Source organism: Hibiscus syriacus, unplaced genomic scaffold (genome assembly GCF_006381635.1).
Source record: "Hibiscus syriacus cultivar Baekdansim isolate YM2019G1 unplaced genomic scaffold, ASM638163v2 tig00111850_pilon, whole genome shotgun sequence".
NCBI lineage: Eukaryota > Viridiplantae > Streptophyta > Magnoliopsida > Malvales > Malvaceae > Hibiscus > Hibiscus syriacus.
The window spans coordinates 86,341-109,283 of NW_024063202.1; the positions used below are offsets into that span (position 1 = coordinate 86,341).

Sequence of the window (22,943 nt, forward strand, 5' to 3'; positions counted from 1 at the left end):
TTCAGATCGACTCGGACCGTACACTTGATGTTAGTGAGTATGTCTTTCAACGATGTTTTTTTACATTCATAAAGACTCGAACTCGAGATTTGTTTACCACTTGAACCAATCTCGTTGGTAAGATTTATATTATTTTTATATTTAAGAATAAATATTATTTTATAACTATACATATTATTTAATAAAAAATAATTATTTTATAGTATTAAAACTAAAATTAATTTAAAAATAAAAGAAATTTATATTATTTTTAATTAACATGCTCTTTCTTCTATAGTTCTATTTACTCATTTTACCTTCAGTTTTTATAATTTACTTACTAGATTTTCGAATTGTTATTATTTTATTATTATTTTCATATGACATAATATTTTTATTATATATTATAATTTAAAATATAAAGTAAAAATTATTATATAATATAATTTATAATATAAAATAAAAATAGAAGGTGATTGGACCATCGTTGATCACCGTTAATTGCTATAGATGTTGATCGTTTGATTTCAAAAATTCAAGGGTCGTTTCGGCTCGACACTCTGAGTCAATCCGACTTCCATTTTGTAAGAACTTGCTTGGAAGTTCACAAATTGGAGATCAAAATTAAAGAAAATGAAACGTTTCAATCGGGATTCACAAGTTTTGAGATATTTTCCCTTGAAACAATCATCAGATTTTGACTCATGAGGTCAAGACGAATTGACCTATGAAATTTGAAATCAAACGATCATCTACCACGATAGTCGACAGTGACGTTCAACCACCTTCTATTTTTATTTTATATTTTAAATAAAAAAATTATCACATCATATGAAAATAATAATAAAATAATTTATAGTGATTAAAACATGAGTAATTAAAAAAATAGTGAGTAAATTAAAAAAAATTGAAAGTACAATAAATAAATGAAAGGTCAAAACATGAACAATTTTAAAGTTCAGTGAATAAATTAGAAAAATTGAAAGTCCAATAAATATAATAGGTGAAAGAGTAAAATTCGACGAGGAATGACATATTTTAAACAAATAAATAAAAGGGTAAACTACATAAATGATCACATAACTAAGGGGATGTCTCAAAATGACAACTATTTCTAAATTTGCGTCAATATGATCACTTGACTATATAAATGGTTTCAAAATTGCCACCTAATGTTAACATTTAACAGAATGTTTACGCAGCAGTTAATAAAATTGGTATAACTAGGGTGTGGGTCCTTGTAAAGTTAGGTATTCGCAGTGACGACACCCTGCTTTGTTTTCTTCTATTTTGATCACTACTTGTATATGATTTGTTTCCTTGAATTTTCATTTAATGCAATTTGATCTTAATTTTGTTTTTACTTTGTCTAATGCCTTAATTTGAGCATTAACTTTAAAACCTTTTATTCTAGTTATGTATTAAATTTATAGATTAAATCTCCTAGATTTTAGAATTAATCGTTGAGTCAATTCTCACATTTGTTATCAAGATAATACATATGTTATATAATTTGTTCAAGTTTAGGCAGAAAAATAAAACTAAAATAGCTTAATTGCATTTGAACCCAATATCAGTTAGTAACCATGCAAAGCCTTAACCAATAGACTAAGGGGTTGTTTGTTTACTTCAGAATGATTAAGCGTTGAATGATTCAAATGCTGAATGATTCAGAGGCTCTGTATGAATTAGCTCTGAATGTGACATGTTATTTGATAATGGCTCTGAATCATTCAGAATGTACTTCTGTGCTGAATCATTCATCATTGTTTTGTTGAATCAGTCAGTACTGAATCATTCAGAGGTGCGAAACAAATGCGTTGTTGAACGGTTCAACATTCAGCGCTGAATGATTCCATTAAGAGGCAAACAAACAACCCCTAAATCTACTATTTAGGAATCAATTAAAATATTTTTATATATATTATATATTATAATTAATGATATAAATAAAAAAAACAAGTGAGGACTTAAATCTAGGCCAATTGAGAATACGTAACCTTACAAAGACTAGCGTCCTAATTATACAAATTTTATTAACTGCCATGTAAACGCTCATTTAACGGTAAGTGACTATATTGAAACCATTTAAATAATTCAGTGGTCATATTGACACAAATTTAAAAATAGTAGTCATTTCACTATCCAACCCTTAACTATATGGTCATTTATGTAGATTACCCTAAATAAAAATAAGTTTCAGTTTAGTTACGCATTGTTTTTAAATTTATAAAGTATTTCAACGGTTCTTTCTAATTCAACTCTTAATTTGGTGGAATTTATTTTGCACGCCACGCATGACAGCAAAGCAACCAAATCATTAACGAATGACAAACACGACAACTTCCAGCACAACAAATAGATCTCTCAAATCCAAAAATGGCATTAGCCTTCCGTTTTTCCAATTAAAATCCCCATCTGAAGATATAAATAGTTTGGGGTGTAGAATCTACTTCCCCATTTCTCTCTCTCTAAATTTGAATTATTGAATGACTTTTTGCCGAAATATTCGAGCTTTTCATTACCGTCAAAAAGAACATACGCCATTCTCCTTTTATGGAAGTAAGAAAAGTTAAGCACCACAAGATTCATACTTCTTTCCTAACAAAATGGGCTGCAGCTTGTCATTACCAGCAAGCACACCAGCACCGGCAATGGCACGAAGGATATTAGCTCCAGCACCTTTAAACAGAGACTTGGCACCCTCATTTTTCAAGATCTGAGAGAATGCATCGAGCGAACTCTTGTATTTGACTGCTTCACCCGATGTCATCATCATTCTTCTAGGAACAGTGTCGATCGGGAACGATGCAAGTCCGGCACCGTTTGTGATGAGCCAACCAAGAGTAAATCTAGCAAAGAAACTATCCTGTGATTATCAGAGGGAAATAGAGAGCGTGATGTCATTACCACGTTGAAGTGAAAAACATCCTACAAAACATAAATTTAGACATCATACTAACCTGCATGTTTCCAGTCAGAAGCACAGGCTTCAAGGAGTCGTACATTCCAAAGTATAGACCCCGATAAACGATGATTCCGACACATGAAATATTGAAGCCACGATAAAGCCCAGCAATACCATCGGATTTTAAGGTCTTCCTGTAGACATCAACAAGGCCATCGAATTGCCTCTCCCCTCCCTTCTTTGCAGCCTTTGCATCATTGGCAAGACGGGTTTGACTGTAATCCAGGGAGTAGACAAAGAGAAGGGAAGAAGCACCCACTGCACCTCCGGATGCCAAGTTTCTGGCAAACCATTTCCAGGAACCATCTGTCTTTCTTAAAGTTGAAAAACCTCTTGAAGTAATCCTTGAAAGCAAAGTTCAATGCCTGTTGCAAAATGAACAAAAAAAATAAGCATAAAACAAGTGAGCAATATATGATATTCAACATCAAAACCAATGAGAAGAAATAGACTTACAAGTACCAGCCTGAGTGGGGAAATAACATATAATATTAGCGGTGTTTCCTCTCCAGAAAGAAACAAATCCTTCGTCTTTGATTGTTCGCTTGAAACAATCACCGATGCCCTCGTAGGGTTCAGAGAGCCTACCAGTTTTGATCATTTCATCCTGGTTCTGTATCAATAGCTTAACAAGCTCGATTAGAGCAGCAGCTGTTTTAGATACAGCAGCAGAACCCACTCATGAGGAAATCAATAGCAAAGCTGCTAAATCCTTTCTCCGCAGGAGCTTGAACACAAATGGCAGATGCTGTTGATGGAGAGCTGTGCAGGTCTCCGGTGGCTCCACAAGCACTAACATTAGGATAGCCCATTGCAGCACTGGAGCAATTCCCATATGCAAACCGTATTTGGTATAGAGCAGGCCTCCTGAAAGACCCATCACACCCTTGAACGTCTCGGGAAAGGCTAGAAGAAATGAGCTGGCCTGCTACTTTCTGCTTACACTTGGGTGTTGGACATGATCCACTCTGATTTCCCTGACAAACGTGCACATAAACAAAGAGTACAATGAGAAAGAAAATTTCAAATGTGTTTCACTAAATTAGACAAAATCATCTGCAAACAAACATATCAATGAATCAATTCATCCATGTCATCTACAGCAACTATGTCCGGTATAAGTCCATGATAACATGTGAACAATGCCTTAATAACAGGTAAAAGGCAAAGGTGCAAGAAAGTAAATTGACATGAAATCCTGCAGGTGTATCACAACAGTCTGTTCATGCAGAAGGAAATATACTCATCAATTCAGTAACTTGATCATCACATCAATCCTAAGCAGAAGGCAAGTAATAAACACTGCCGGAGAAAAAAAAAGCAAACCCAATGCCGAAACACACTGTCAATCAAGATACCCTCCTAAAATCAAGATTTTCACCTGTACAATCCTCCAAATGACTAATGAATATGTAGCCTAGCATGTATAGAGATCGCTATACTACTACATTATCCAATATTAACTAAGTTACATAATATATTCACCTGATCGATCATACGTCTATGCATGATTGTATTCTACTACATAATCGGGAAGAAGTGAAACAAAGTATTTACAAAGGTAAATTGTAGATCGCCTAAAATTAAAGCAATGCAACTAAAGATATTAAAATGGTTGACAACAAAGATGCAGTGTCGATAAATAAAATCAATCAACACATCCGCAGAATCCAACTGCAAGTGAGGATTGAATATAAGTCTGACACATTTCCACACCACCGATTGACTATAAAAGAGCAGGAAATTACGATAAATCTAAAAGAAGCCTACATTTCTTTCAACGCAAGAGAAACGTTTATTTTAGATCAGATCAAATGCGGTAAAATTTATTCCAAAACAATTCAAATCGAAAGGAGCACAAAATAAACAGATCTAAAACTAACATACAGTGAACTAAAACCGAAATAAGAGTGTATATCTAACAGAATAAGTAAAAGACAAAACTGAGAATATTGGATCTGATACTTTTAGGATGATTTTAAAGAGAGAAATTTACCTTTGAGAAGAGCGTGAGACAGATTTGTTGAAGTTGTCGATTGATACTTTGTGGAGTAAGAGTGTTCCGTTGAGGGAGAGGCGAGGGTTTGCAAATAGTCCTATTAAATTTTATTATTCTTTTTCTATTTTTCAAATATCTTAAATCATGTTTGTTAAAAAATAAATTAATTAAAAATTAAAATTTTTAGTGATTGATGTATGCAATAAATTAAATTAATTTTTTTACTGATTCTTTGTATGAAATAAATATGAAAATAATAAATAGATAAATTTACTTATCATTTAATGTAAAATGAATTCAATAGATTGTATTTTATTTTATTTATTTTAAAATTATATTATACTTAAAATCTTATTATCAAATAACCTAATTATACATAAATAATATATTGAAATATATTTTATATTTATAATTTAATTTTTTAATTTTTAAGTTTATAATTTTATTAAACTAAACAAATTTTTATATTTTGACTCTTGTGAAGTTGAGTTTGACCTAATTATACATTTACCCCATCTATATGAAAAAAAACTAAATTATTGTGTTAGAAAAACATATCAATAACTAATTTTTTTTAATTTTAGGGTAAATTACATATGTGGGTCATTAAAGTACGAGTAAATTTCTTTTTTAGTACTAAAATTTCAAAAATAACAAAATAATCACTTATTTTGTATTTTATAATCAAAATCGATCACTCATCCGTTAACAACTATTTCTCGCATAACAAAAGAATGATATGACACGCTAAATTGGATTGTTTAACATTAGTTTACCCTACATGATAAAAAATGATCAATTTTTTAATCCACTCTTACCTTTTTTACATTTATCTTTTCTTTCTCTCTCTCCTTTCTCCTGGTATTAAAGAGAGCAAAACTTTTGTGCGTTTCTCTAACTTTTTTTCCAGAAAATAGAGAAAAACCCGTGGGGAATGCAGAGAGATGAAAGGAGCATAATCGAGAACATCTAAACTTTGGGTCACGGTAAAAAAGATAAGTGACTTAATTTTATTGTTTTTTAGCTTGTAGACAGCAACCGATCTAAAAATACTTTTTAAGATGAACATATATATATAACGAAAAAAATTCGTATGAGAAGGTGGACACAAATAAAATTTTAGGGAGTACAACTTTAATAAAATAAACCATTAACATAAATAAATTTGGATTTCGGGTTGGACAATTCTTGTAGATAAATGATAAAAAAAGAGTATTGGTTGATGACCCTCAAATGAATATGTTTATAAACGTTAAATGAATTGAATGCAAACATCTTCAAAATAAACAAATAAACAAAAAATAATATATTAAAAATTGAAACGAATACGAATTGAACATGAACAATTCAATAATAAATAAATGGAAATAATTTTATTCATTTAAACTCGATTCATTTATAGCTTAAAAAGGAGCCATCATTTATAAACATTGAAGTAAAACCATGCTACCCAATGAGTGCCATACTTGATCAGAATAGTGGTTATATAATGAATCATATTTCATATAAGCTTAATTCCGATCCTTCTAATCGAGACCAACATTTGATTTTAGGAAGCAAATAGATTCCCAGCTTACTCGACCCTCCTTCACTGCCTCATATCTTCCTAAAAAAACCTGAAGCATAATTGTTTAATACGATGTAGCACAACCATTCCATGTATTCCAGCCCCGTCTTATCAGCTCGAGTTTCTTCCATCGTTATAACTAACAAAAAACTGTGCATCTTTTCGTTATTTTGGGCACCACCTTTGGATCCTGGGAAGAGGTTAAACTTGAAGCAAGCACTCCGATGTATCTCACATCAAACTCACCGTACCCAGCCCCCACCACAATTATGTATGCCCACTACTTGAGCTTCAAAGCACACGGCCCACCCTCACACCGTCAAAAGAAACCAGGCCAGTGTTTTTCCTAGTACTCTGCTACTTGATTTGACTTTTGATCTTTTATATTTAATCATCCTCTCACATGCACCATGTTGGCCCCTTGATATGCGGGATCCTTCTGTTTTTTCCATGCCCCATCTCAACTTTAAGGTGGTTTAAATACATTAAAAAAAACTTGAGTATTATTTTAAAGGCGTAATGACAAAAAATTATTAGTAATATTTGATTAAATAACTATTTTGATTTATATTTTTTTTACAAATATTTTAATTTTTAGTGTTTAGATAAAATAACTTTTTTTATTTATAAAAATGTTAATCAACAAACAATAAATATTAAAAAAATAAAGATCTTTTGTCTTAAATTAAAATGTTGAGTATAAAAAATTCAATAAATATTTAATGTTAAGAGTTTTTTTATATAATGTCTATTTTAAATTTAACTTTTATACTTTAATTTTATAATATTAGGATTTTTATTATTATTTTATTAATTATTGATCCGATAACTATAAAAATTATTAAGCACATAACAAATGTCACATCATTATTTTTTTTGTATAAAAAAATTTAGGTCATGAGTGACTATCTCAATCTAAGTTCAGGACATACCTAAGCTCCTGTCACGTCATTATTTTATATAATGTAATACATTTAAAATCATAACTTTGGTGATATAGTATATGTTATGTCAGTAATTAAATAGTCAACAAAATAAGTTAATTATTAGTCTACTAACGTTTTTAATCTAATATGAATTATTTTAAAAAAATTGAAATATTAAAATTGAAATATTAAAAAATATAGACCAAAATAATTATTTATATAAATATTAGAGTCTAATTCTGTCATTGTACCCATATTTAAACCTTATTTAAATTTCAAATAAAACAAGGTTCTTTGATTGCAGCATTATGGCTTGGTATGACTTGCTTCGTTTAATTTTAGAAAGCCAAGCTAAGGTGTGTCACTTTCCATCTGTGCATCGAGAGGTCTGTTTTCGGCCACAATTTCTCCTTTGTGCTAACCCCTGAGAATCTGTCAGCTCAGTTGATGGCTAAAGTCAGTGTCCCCCAGCTCTTGCTAGGTTTTTGCAGTTTCTCGCCTTGGCTGGCTTCATCAGTTTCTTCGTCTTTATCATATCTTATCTATATCCATCTGTTCAAACTTCAAATGCTTTTATCCATCGTTTCACACATAAATAAATACAAAATTTTATGTTAGAATTGAACTATTAATATTTTTATAAACAACAATTTTATAAAATTAAAAATAAATTATTAATAAACAATATAATAATATAAAATTTTGAAAGGGCCCTCCCTCGCCTCAATCCTTGGCTGGTTTCACGCATATCTTAATCGTGCCAGTCATTTCGTGATGGGGAAACATAAGTTGCTACTTGCTTACTTAAACGACGGTATGTATTTAATTATCAATCGCTCAGGTTTCTTGCCACGTAGGGCACTCGTGAGATTGGGGCATCACATCTCTCCAAAATTTTGACAGGATGCGTATGGGTCTAAATTGATAGTTTACTAACTGCTACGCAGACAGATATCAAGTGGGAAAGGCAATAATTGTAGGGCCCCAAAAACTGACCTGCATGGTTATTATCCACCATAGCTTAATTAGGGCATTAGAGTGGAAGGAGACTGATCCATTGTGTATGCATGCAGACTAAATCATATGATGTGCTTAGGGACCCTTCCAACGGTCGTTTTCGGAGAAGAAAAACTAGTTAGCTTCCAGTATTTGTGTTTTGTTTGCTTGCATTTAATCCTATTGGTTAGGGAGGAAGATATGGAAAGCTGGGAAAGGAACTTAAAGTTGATGAGATATTCTGCAACGGATTCCCCCACCCTTTCGATTAAAGAGTAGCTGAATTGCAGCACTCGGGTACCCTATAGGTCATAAGTGGATTTGTTGTATTTTCTTCGTATTTATTTCATATATTATATTTTCGTTGTCATTTTTTCATTTCTAAAGTTTTAAAGTATTTAAAATTTCATATATTCTTATTAATTATAATTCTTTGATGTGATTATAACGATATGTTCTATCTAGAAGACATATATCTATCTTGTCAAGCTACAAATAATTATCATCACCTTAGGTTTGACATCAACACTAAAGATCGATGTATAAATTATCGTGCACTAATAGAATCACTCTTATACTTTTTGTAGCGTCTTAAAAAATTAAAAATAATTTTAGAGTTTGTTTCAATTAAAATTGGGTTATTCTTTTAAAATAAAAAATATAGTTTGAGGAGTTACATCCAATCTTTTTTAGGGTGTGATTAGATCACCAAAAAAATATTTTGTTATTTTAATAAAATTTTTTAACTTAAAAGATATTAAAACAACTTGTGGTCTATTTTCTAGAAAAATGAGTTCATGAGTCGATTACGCGTAGATAATGATTAACACCGCAATAATGTCAAAAAATCAGTACCTAATCGATTAATTATCGTCTTTGCTATGAAAAATTTTATGGTAAATTAACAACACTTTGACATTTCAAACCGAGGAGAAATATCATTTAATATAAAGCATAACAATTATTTTTCCATTCTCGAAAAGAAATAAGAATGTAACACCTTTAACCTGCATTTATTTCTCAATACAAGTTAAGGATTAACATGTATATGTTTAACTGTTACTGTTCGAAAGAGGGAAAGATTTTGTTTCTTTTAAAATCTCCTAATTCAACATTTATTATTAGACTATTTAACCGCTTAAACTCATGATATAATATTTTTAATTTCCAATTTACACCCGATTTTACTCAATATCTAAGCAGGTTTAACACTATTTCGTATCATAATTTAAAACTGCCTAATTTAAAATTTAAACGATTTATCTTTATAACATAAAATTTTAATACACTCATACATAACCACTTAATATCTTATCATATTTTCACCTTTCATTATTACATTTCTTATATTGTATTATTTTCCATTTTTCTAACACTATATATAAAATATATATAATCATATTATTTTAAAATGTATTTTTGTTGTTGTTTTCTACCACCAACGACCACCCGCTGGCCGTTGACAACAATTTTTATTATATTATCTTTATTACATATATATATATATATTATTCATATGTAAATTTAAATGAGGTCCATGAGGTGGTGTACTTTGTTATCTTTCTTAATACAAAGTACCCTCTTTCAAAAAAAAACCTTATATTTTCAAAATTTTCCAAATTGGTCCTAATAATATTTTAAGCATGTATAATCATTCACACATCATTTGTAGACCTTGTATAATTTTTTCCACAATTTGTATTTGTCTTCTTCCCTTAGGCCTAATTGATTGAAGTGTATTAAGCTTGATTTTCAACACGATTAAAGCATGATTTCATTTTCCTAACAACATTTCCATGTAATTTCAATCATTTCCATAACAAAAAATAATCAAAATTGTCATTTCTTCATGAATCTTAACCATGACAAAATACTATATAAAAATTTCTAAGTAATTTTGATCATTATTTGAACTTGAAAACAACTTTATAAAATTAATAACACAAACATATATCCATAATAATCAAAATCCAACTTATTCGTCATCCACTCTAGCAACAAACCCATTGATTTAAGCATGTAAATCATGTAATATTCATATCAAATGGTAGAGAATTTGACATAGATTATTTTTCTATTTCACAACTTATTTCAAAAATCAAAGTAAAAAGGACTAAAATGAAGAAAACAGGAAGAAAACATACCTTATTTTTATTCGTGGTGCACGAAATTAAATAATTTACAATCTAATTCAAGAAAAATTAAAATAAAATTATGATAATATAATTAAATAATGTTTTTAGAGAACAAATGAAAAAGACGACAAAAAGAATTATTTTTTATCCATGTGAAAATACTCGGATCTTGTGATTTGAATTGGATTATCGGATCATTTAATCATATACAAATACCAAAATTTTAAAATATTAATTCATTTTTTAAATAAAAAATTATTTTTCTCATTTAAGATCTATCATCGGTTTTTATCAAGAAAACGTGAGAAAGACAATCTATAAAGATTTATTTGAAAGTTTTTTTCCTTAATTCATTGATTCTCTCTTTAATGGAATTTTCAAATATAAAATAAACATAAAAACAAAGGAACAAAGGAACAAACTTAAAAAATAAAATAAGAGAATTATCTTTTAAAAAATATTTTATTACTATTCTCTTTTGAATTACAATATTTTGGAGGACTCTTTATTCCCTTTTTTTCGTTTTCCTCAAAAAAATTTCTTATTTTTTCTTTTTCGTGTCCCTGATGGGATTGAAAATGTCCCTATTTATTACTGTGTCTTCCTATATCTAATGGTTTAGATCGTTTACACTGACATATAAGATTTGTCCAAATCATACAAGATTCTTCTTAATTAAGGAAATAAATTTAATCTCACATCAATTAATATAATTCTTTACTTTGATAAGAGATTACACTACATATAACAAGATTTTCTATGATATTTTCTGATATGATGACATTTTCATTTTTCCAATACCATTTTAAACGGGCTCTTTAGCATTTCTTAACAGAAAAAAAGCTTATTTTTCCTATTCTTACACCCCGAATAAAAAATTAGATATTATAATACTTATTCATCTTAAAATTTAAATTTCTTTGTAATAATATTTATTTTACTCATCGTTGTGAGTGGGACTCTTGCATATTCTTACGCTGTCCTACGCTTTTTATCATCTTTTTCATGATCAATAGTTATCTACGACTCTCGATCTTAATAAAAAAATAATTATTAAAAAGCATCCCAACCCCATTTTCCAATTAACAGGATTCAACTCTAATCACGTCAGCCACACCAATTTCTTAGTTAGAGATAGAAATGCAGTGAGGGTGAACGCTGGGCTTATTATTTTGTCATTCGTTGAAAGTTGAACCACATGATGTTGATTTTTTGAAATCGAAGTTAATGGGAATGAAAATTGAAAACCCTAATACAACGATCCCCTGAATAATAGTGGGAAAAGTAAAATAATAATGGCGTCAAATTTAGAAATGAACAGTGAGTTCCAAACATGGTATTGTGGGGGAGCTCCCCAAAGCAATCGATATTCAGTATTGTGAAATGGAGGCCAGGTTCTCAACTGTCGCCATCACAGCCATTATTACATACATTACGTAATATATAATATTGTCTGCTTCATTGAAGGTAGCTTTCTGTACTTTCTCTACTAATCACATTGCTTATATGATTAAACATGCCGCATTATCTATCCCGTCAAATCTAATGATCGATTACACAAATTATGACTAAAAAGCTTTCTTTTGATAAATTAGTGGATTGTTTCTGTTCTTAAATTAGTGGATAATTTATAGCAATGTTTACAAAATCGGAAAGGACATTGAACCGGTGAAGGTACTGATTTACTGGTTCAATCGGGTTTAATTTCGGTTGAACCGGATTTTATATAAAATAATATATTTTTTTAATTTTACATAATATTCAAAGCAATATTAATATATATGTAACACTTTTTTTAAGTTTACAATATTAAAAGGTATAAAAATATCACAAGTCATAACATGTATAAATGAAAAATCATAAAATCAAGTGAAACAAAATGATTCAAATCAACTACAACATAATATTTAAAGTAAAACATATTAAATAATAAATATAATTATATAACTATAATCAAAAAAATAAAATTAGGGCTTAAAAAAATCATAACAAATGATGTCATTTGGTTTAATTGTTTTAAAAAAAAACAATCTCACATGGCTAAGAAACATAGAAGAGTATCCCAAAAGTTTAAAGAGTAAAAATATGAGAACAAAACAATCTCACATGGCTAAGAAACATAGAAGAGCATCCCAACTTACTTCTATAAATAATAGAGGTAATTTGACATTCAAAATCATGGAGCCTTTTGGTGAGCACAAAGCGAACTATTCTTTCGCTTCAATTGAGCTCAAATTTTAGGCTTCAATTGAGCTTAAATTTTAGGCTTCAATCGAACTTCTAAATTTTTGTTTGAGTTCGAGCCTTTTTGATTTCAAGTTTTAATATTATATTTCGAGTTGATAATTTTTAGCTCGTGAGTTTTTGAGTCGAGTTGAGCTTACTTTTAAAGTTTTCGAGTTCGAGTTGAGCTCAACAATACTCGAATTTGACTCGGCTCGTTGAACAAACGACGTCGTTTGGTTTAATTTTTTTTAAAGAAAAAAAGTGAACCGACGGTTCAAACCGGTTTTGCCGGTTTTCAGCCGGTTCACCTCGGTTTTCCCGGTTTTCAGCCGGTTCTTCCGATTCCTTACCGGTTCTGTGCTAATCCGATTTTGAGAGTTAACCGGACCGGACAGGCCACCGGTTCACGGTTCAACCGGTCGAATCGGCCGGTCTGGTCCGGTTTTAATAACATTGATTTATAGTAAATTAAATTTTTGTGTAGAGAATGATTTGATTATAACGTATATTTAATAATGATTTCGAATTTGAAGGATAGTAGAATACTATAATATGTTTGGCTAGAAATGACAATTATTATTCTGGAATTTGAAATGGGAGGAAAGTAAACTCATAAAGTGTCATGAATTGTAAACAACAAAAAGGAAAAAAAGAAAGTCATGAATTGAAGCAGGCAGGCAGGCAGGCTCTCTTTCCAAATATATGCACACATTTTGTAAAATATTGGGCATATTGATTAATTAATTATTAAGTAAAATAAAAATAAGGGTTATCAAGTGTGCTCTTCTTCAGTCATGCGATTAGCTAAGTGATTATATAATAATATATCTTGTAAATATGTTCAGTCAATCATTTGATAATAAAAATTTAATCATTGTTACTAGTCATTGGAGCTCAAATCTAGAAGTTCAAAAAATGATAACTATTTTTTTAGCCATTAAAATAATTTGATTTGTGTAATCATATTATGGTTAAATATTAAAAATAAGGATAGTAATGGGTTATATTAGATCGAGTTTTTTGTTAATTTAATTTGATTTGAGAAGTGTATTTTTATTCAAATTTGGTCTAATATGAGTTTATAGATTAAAATTAAATTTGAATTTTGATATAAAAGTTTGTATATAATTTGATTTGATATAAATATAAAAAAAGTATTTTTATTTGATAAAATAGTGACTGAATTGAAAAATAAAAATTATCTCTAAATATATATATATAAATACTATTATTTCTAATCGATTTATATATTTCTATTATTAAATTCAAATCCGATCCAATCACACATTTTATAGAATTTGACTTCTGTTCGCGCTTGTGAGTGCTTATAAATTATGCGAAAATATGTGCAAGTATATACAATCGAACAAGTAATATAGAGCGAGTGAGTATCATCTCCACAGGGATTGGAGGAGATTACTAGTTAAGTCAAAGCAACAAACTACTTTATCTAAGTATAGCTAATGGTATGCACAAATGGTTATATCAAGGCAAAATGAAATGTGTATAGATGGGATAGAAACGGTAGTGTGAGTGAGTGGAAAATGAGAATGTCGTGACAAAAGTAATTGTTTAAAGTGCAGTCAAATGAAAATGCCAAGGTAAAACAGATTGATAACTTGGGAATTAAATAAGATGACTTGATAATCCTCACACAACAAGCTATTAGGGGAATAAATGATGGGGTCACTTAGGAATCTTAAGTCTTATCTTTTAGGATGGTCTAAACTTCTATGCCTTACTTGCTCGACAGAGTTTACTACGAGTATCCCTACGTTATTTCTAGTAATGGGCTCTGATAGATGAGAATGTCATGGAAAATCCTCTCGGCCTGATGCAGCAACATCTAATCTCTCGATTCGACACTACTCTTTTTAGTCGTTGAAATCCTAACCTCATCTCTGACGGTGAATTAGGCTCTAGTTATCAGCTAAAACCCATTGCTTACGTCGATCTTCCTTTACTTTCTCTCGAACACTAAAGATCATTTACTTAGTTTCTCTCGAACACTAAGTAGTATATTTAAGAAAAGACTACTCTCATAGCTCTTACAATCTTAAGTAATTAAAAACAATAAGTAAAACAAGTAATAAACATAGAAATATCTACCATCCATTAAAGAAAAATACTTAGTCATCCATGATAGACCCCACCAAATAGAGTTAGTTTCATGGTGGGTTTCGAATAATCCATGAGAATCATTCGTTCATTACAACCCATAAAATATTAATAAAAATAAAGCATAAGGGTGGAGGAAAAACTCCCAATACGTGTTGCTGGAGCTCCCTCGGCCACCACAAACCACCATAGCGGCGCTAGCTCTCTCATACGCCTAGCTCTCTCAGACCCCTAGCTCGCTACTCTCTCAAGCTTGAAAATGGGGAAACACCACGAAAAGGATGAGAAAAAGAAAGAAAGTTGGAAGCGTTGTTGTTGCCTCATTCTCTTGTTCAACTCACTTTTCTCCCAAGAAAAAGATATCCTCCTTTTGTGGTGTCTTAGTCTATATATACCAAGGGAATATGCCTAGGGTTTTGTGTAAAAAATACAATGATACCCTAAGGTACATCCCCTACACGTAAAAAGGGAGTATAAAGGTGGTAGTGATCCCCTCCTAGGTGGCAAGCAGCAGGAATCACGTGATAGTTGGATAACTGACTCTTTTATAAAAAATATCTTCAGCTCTTTTTTGTCTTTTTTGCGCCCATAAATGTCATCCTAATTGTCGCGACATTTTCATTTTGTTTCAACATCTCAGTTTGTCACGACAAATCTTCTTGCACACTCTTTTGCTTTATGACATGTACATCATCAGTTAAGCACAACCTTTCTTGTAAAGCATCATCAAGATGTTATGAAAAATTAAATCTACCACATGCAATTATATGGTCATAAATGTGACTTAAGACAATCAATATAAAGAGATCCTAAATATAATCTTTTTACAGAGTTATCAACTTCACACAACCTCAATTTTTTAATAAAAATATAATATTATCGAAAAAAAATCAAAATTCGTTAAATTTGATTAAATTGTCGTATCTCGCTTTACTGTTATGGACAATAGAATTTGATTTGGTGTTAATAATGTGCATGCTGTGTTTTCCACCTTTTAATTGAATTTGGTTTCATTTTCATGACTTCCACGCGTCATCTTTTGCTTATCATACCGACACCAAAATTCCCTTAAAGCTTAGCTTAGCTTCTTCGTCTAGATTCATTATCAACACCACGTGTCGATCTCAGGTTGATACTGGAAAATTCTGGAGTGATTGATGTGAGTTGTTCTTGGAGAACCGGTTCAAGTGGTACGGGCCACCCTCGAAAGGAACTTCTCGCATCGCCATTGTATCAATACAATATGTTAATGGCGAGGGTGTATATGTCGTTGTCCAATAACTCAATAATGGCTTAATTACTACTTAATTATTAATCAACTTTAACTGTTTTGATAATTACCACTTAATTTGTTTTTGGAGAAATGCTTCTTGATGAATTTATAAGAAGTTTTCCCTTATATTCTTTGTTGACTGCTGAGTGAAAAGATCATCGTATGAGTGCTCTATCCTCATCCAATCGACTCAATAAGAAGTTTTTCCTTATATTCTTTGTTGACTGCTGAGTGAAAAAATCATCGTATGAGTGCTCTGTCCTCATCCAATCGACTCAATTCGATTTATGTTCGTGTTCTATAAATGACATTGAATCATCGTTCTAATATACTTAATTATTAAAGTCATAAGATATTATTGATATAGATACATAGATTTTTATTGATTTACTAAGGATTTCAGTGGTCGATTGATTTACACATATCTTAATAAGTTCAAAATTCGTATACTTACATGAATCAAATAATTTTAATAATAAAAAAATTGTTATTATTTCTTGAAGTCTCGGGTTTCAACATCTTTAATGGTAAGAGTACAAGCCATCAATATTATATGGTTGGAACTTATCTTTAAACATATATTATCTTATATTTATCTTAAATTAATAAAAAAAATTCATTCATTTGGTCGAAGAATAATTAATTATTTCCTTACAGACTAGTTCAAGATACATTTATTGGTACTTAAATTATTAATCTTGCTATTGTTTTTCTTGCATTTTAATTAAAATAATTATTAGTTTTTTTAAAATTATCTTTCATGTTAGTGAAAGAATGTTGTAATGGTTAAAGAGAGTAAAAGCATGTAATTTCACATTGAGTAGAGAAATGCATTTTGATGAGTTTATGAGAAGTCATTTCTTACATTCCTTTTTTAATGTAGAGTGATAAATCCCTCGTATATCATTGTTGTCTAATTCATCTTCATTCGATTTGACTCTTGTTTTTATAATGTGTTTTTCACAGGTATCACGTTTTAAAAAAATTATAACAATTTTTCTTTAGAATTTTAAACATGAAAAGAATTTTTTGCCTTCGTATTTATTGGCATGCTTGAGTATTCCTTATAATTTGAGAGTATATTATAATATTAGGTATATTTTTTTTAATTAAACTGAAGTGATTATAATGTAATATCTATTTCAAAAATTTTAAATTATTTGATAAATAAATACTTAAATATTTTTATAGATGACGGTGCTTAAACTCGTGTCCTGTAGAGTCAACAATAACCACTTATTAAGATGATTACAACCGTTGTTATAGCAACTATCAATAAAGTCGCTATTACAGTAATAATTATGTCTTAATTTGTGTTTTATGTTGTATTCTTTTTTTTAATGAAACTTATGGGCATCATTAAAAACTCTTTCTAAACTTAGTAAGGGGAAAAGAGTGTTTAACTTATATTAATCAAAGATCAATGACATCATTTTTAACATTCTGAACAATGATGTCGGGACAAACCGACTCAAAAAATAAAGAATCACCCGAATTTAAAGCCCAACTGGCTAATACATGAGCAACCAGATTACATTAACTAGGTGTATATAAAATAAAAAAAACGACGATGATCCTGAAAAATAGTACGAGCCTTTTAAACATGCAATCTAAGGGTGGAAATATCTGTAGAAGTTCGTGTAATCTTATAGACGAGCATCAAGGAATCAGTTTCAAACTGAACATCAGACCATCTCATATCACAAGCCAGTCTAAGACCAGCGAGTAAAGCAGATAGTTCTGTAAAACCCGACTCAAAACATCTAACATAAGACTGGACCAAACCACCACACACCTGTCCATACTTATCACGAGCAACAACTCCAATCGCAGACAGTAGGCGCTCTGCAACAAAGGCGCCATCAACATTCACTTTGATAACTCCCTCCAAAGGTGGAGTCCATCGTATAACAGTATTTGTAGACCGTTGGTTATTCATCTCTACACTAATAGCCCTAAAATAATCTTGATGCAGTATGTTGTTGTATTCGACCTATAAATATCGAGGTCTTTTCAGTATTTAGTATCATCTTGCAACATATTTTCTAAGCTAAAGTCTCTATATTTTCCATGTTTTTCAAAAAAATATAGTTTAATTTTTTTTCTCTCTCCCACTTTTACTTTTAAAGAAGAGTAGTACCATTGAAGCCCGCTTTAAATTTTAAATGTATTATTTTTTTTTGGGAAAATTATGTTAATCACGAGAGCGTCATCCAATAAAATAATTATATCAATCGAAAAGAATATACTTTTAAAACAGTAGCTCACCGAGAAATAATATATCATTCCTTTTATGTATTTTTTTATTTTATTTATCCTATAAATATTAATATCTCGTTTTGTGATATTTTTACCATCATATATCAATCTCAAATAATATATTCATACAAAAAAATCTTAAAAAATGAGACCTATATTTATTCTATTTCCATGACTTTCTTTTTACAGTCGTAGGAGACATGAGGAGAACTTGTTTGTCTAAACCTATGACTTGTGTTTCCCCCTTTACTTTATTTCCTTGTCTGCATGGCAAGGCATACCGATAGGTGTAATTTAATTTCTTCACTTTCCTCCACCCTTATACTTGGGTAATTGCATCCTAAGCCACTTAATTATTATGTGATTTCAAATAAGTCACGTTTTCTTCTAAAAACAATATTTTAATAACTCAATTAAAATATAGTACAATCAGATTACTTCACCATCAAAATTGAAATAGTGGTCTAATATGATCAAGTATAATAATAATTTTAATCTTTACTACCAATTCAGTCATAATTTGAAAGAATTTAACAAATTTAAGGTTTCATATTTAAATTTTTTTATCAATTTAATATTTGTTTATAGCTTCTCTGTTTTCAACTTTGCGTTTGGGAACAAATTATAATTTTGTCTTTATTATTGTATGAACTTCACTCAATAATGTATTTACATTTTATTTTAATAATTTAATATTAACATCCTTAAAAAATTATCACTTAATAATTTATTTTAATTATTGAAAAATAAAAAAAATTCATGATTTATATATTGAGATATTAATAAAATATTTTATATCCATGTGTTAAAAAGTATTGATAATATATTTTTTCTTAATAAAATATTTTGTTTATAAACATATTATTAATGAGTTATCTTAAAATATTTTTTTATATTTTAATAATAGTTTAAGTGATGTATTTTATATATCATATTATTAATAAGTATAAATATAATTTATATTTTAATTTACAATGTCTATAATTAATATTTTATCTTTTTAAACTCACTTTTTAATAACAATCTCAATTATTTAAATTTTAAACTGTATTTCTAAAAGACATTTTAAAAATTACTTTTTACATCACTTTTAAAAGATGATTTTCAAAAACTTTACCAAACTGATTTTTAGTCAATCTTATTCTTTAGTAATAAATTTCAATTACACATGTACTTTGTAAGGTTTCAATTCAGGCTTGTTCAACTATATAATTGAATAACATTTATTGTTGGAAAATATCTCCTTGTCTTCCTATAGTATAATACGGTTATCCAACTATAGTTTGATATGATTGACTTAATTGGTTTATCAGTATCATAAAAAATGAATAAATTGATGACTCTTTATTCATAGTGTTAATTTTTTAATTATTACTAAATTAATAAAATGTAATGTTCATGTCACATTAAAATTTTCCTTTTGGATTTTAAAATTTTCGTATTCAAAATGTTATATTAAAATAATTAATAAATAAGAACATATATATATATTTCTATCCTTGTTTGTCTCATTATTTTATATATATCAAAATAAATTTGTTTTTTTTTTAAAGATGAGTACTTTGTATTGCAAAGGATACAAGTTACACCACCCCATGTACCACATTAAAAAACCTCCCTAAACTTATATAGAGGAAAAAGAGTGAACCATGAGATGAAAAGAAAAGGAAGCCAGAAACTAGCTCCTGATAAAAATAACACTGTCTGAGAAACAAGAGACCACGAAAATACATCTAACCTACTGTTATGAAAACAGCTACAAACGAAGGTAGAAACCAGCCTTGAAAAACACTTAAAGAAAAGTAGCAATCCAGCTACCCACCTAACCTCCTGCGAAAAAGGCACTAGAGAACTGCAACCAAATCAACTTGATAAAAGAGCGACCTCGAACTTGTAACTAAAACCAGAACATCAAGAGGGGTAACTCCAGTTAGAACAGATCTCGACAACCTAAGATAAAAGCACAAACCACCCCCGAAGCTACCAAAAAAAGACAAAACAGAACTGCCTGACTCCAAAATAACAAACTCAGAAAACCTATAATTTTATTATTATTCTTATTTATATAATGTCATATGTTATCAAATTTTTCTCTTAAAATTAGGAGATAAAATTAGTAGGACATGAGAGTATACATTTTTTGAAGACTAAAAATTATTGTGTATACTATATTATAGATATTCGGTAAAATATTTTATGAAATAAAATTTTAATTAAATAATTAATATTTTTTAAAATACAATTTGATTTGTCCTTTATAACTTTACCACTTTTGTTGTAGATTTCACCTAGCTAGCTAGGTATCTAGTTAATGACAAAATTTACTCCTCACACAATCATGAATATTTGAATGTATCTTATCGGCAAAATTTTTTAAATAATGATGTGAAATTTATTTTTTTTTTGAGATAATGCTGTTAAAGAACTAATTGTTGAGATAAGACGTTTGCTACAGTATTCTTGGTCGCCAGGTGGTCCGAGCGACCAAGAAAGGTCCAAGCCATGCTCCGTCCGAAGGTCGCCAAGCAATCCTGCGACCATGTAAGGTCGCCATGTGATCGTTGCGACCAAGCTGCTCCCTCCCTTTGTTTTAGTTTGTGGCTATGTAAATGTGTGTAAATGTGTGGCTTTGATTGTGTTAAGCCACATGAAGGAAATCATCAAAATCACCGCCGTGCCAATTATTATTATTTTTTGTCTGCACGTAATCAATTAGAAACTATGGTTTAATTATAAATTTTATCCCTCTATTTTAGGAAAATTAAAAGATTAGCCTCTTTATTTTATTTGAATTGGATCTTTTTACTATAAAAAATATAAATTAATCAAATTATTAGTATATACGTAAAGTTAAACAGCTAATTTATTACATATATATATTGATGAAGTATTATTTTTTGCTAATTTCATGCATTATGCATATAAAATGTTTTTTACCCTTCCGGTTCTAAGGTTTTACCCTGACTAATCTAAACTGACCCGGGTCGTATACCTGGCTTTGATGGGTGAGTCTCTTAGCGGAAATTTTCTGCATACACAATGAATCAATCCCGAGACCTTGCTTAAGCGATATGAAACTGCTTACCACTTGAACCAATGCTCGTTGATGATGCATAAAAAATTCACCATAGTGACGTATGGATATTAAATGTCTACAGTTATGCGTTCAGGCAGATCCCAAATGAATCATATTGGCCCAAAAAGGATCATGATGAATGGCTGGCAAATCCAATGCTTCGTAGAAGTCCAAAGGGTCGACCTGAGTCCAGTCGTATTCATACCAATATGGATTTCCATTCTAGAGAAGAGGTCAACCAAAGAAATTCGGATTATGTAGGGGTGAAGGTCATTTAAAAAACAAATATCCTAATTTACCAAGATATAGGCCTCCTCATTAGTAATCATATATGTATTTCTATATTTGATTTTGTAATAATGAACCTATTTTTGCAAGGAAATTTATGTAATTTTGTATCTTAAATTATTAAATCTTCAAATTTAAGTTGAATTTATGTTTTATAACTAATAATTATTAAATCAAATTTATATTTTTAATAATATTTAAGTTCATTTTTAATTGAATTATTTATATTTTATTTTTATTTTATCTTATTATTATTTATAAATAGTCAAATTTATTAAATTTACATTGAATTTATTATTAATATTTAATGATTTTATATTTAATGATTTAGTAATGACATGATTTAGTAATGATTACTAATAATGATTAATTATTAATATTTAATGATTTAATAATGATTATTAATAATGATTTATTATTAATATTTAATGATTTGATACTAATGATTTAGTAATGATTAGTAATAATAAAATTATAATAATTACTAATAATGATTTAATAATGATTACTAATAATTATTTAATAATGATTAAATATTTAAATAGAATTTATTCAATTTAAATCGAATTTATTCAATATAACTAGTCGAATTTATATTTATAAATAGTCGAATTTATTATTTTTACATTTCACGTAAAGACATACATATTCAACTAGTGTTGTAAATATATTCTAACCAACTATGCTATGTCATTCCACCAAGTTGCTCTTCCATCCCACTTGAAAACGATGACTAACAAATACTTGTATTTGACATCATAGATGTCATTTGGTCAAAGTCATACGTCGACTCAAACATGGGAGAGTAGATGGGTGTCTGAGGTTTCACAAACTCTGGTACGTATGCCGGGATTGGATACAACTTGGATTGTTGTATATATATATATAATAATCCGTTCATATGGATCTTTAAGTTTCATTCCTCGTTGACGAATACCTCGTTCTTCTTTCTACAATATCAATTTCGATCAATTAATAAAATTTTCAAATCAACAAAATTAATAATTTAAACTATAAGAAATATAAGAAAAAAATCTTACGAAGCGAGTTCAACCGAGGAAATATGAACAACATCAAAGCTTAGAATTTCATCTTAGATAGACATTTTAACAAGAATTCTTCAACAACAAAAA

At 29.4% G+C, this 22,943-nt stretch overlaps 1 pseudogene; it reads right to left on the reverse strand.

Annotated features, from left to right (window-relative positions):
• Window positions 1-2,342: 2,342 nt before the first annotated feature.
• LOC120172400 lies at window positions 2,343-4,110 on the reverse strand (annotated as a pseudogene).
• Between the last annotated feature and the right edge of the window lie 18,833 nt (window positions 4,111-22,943).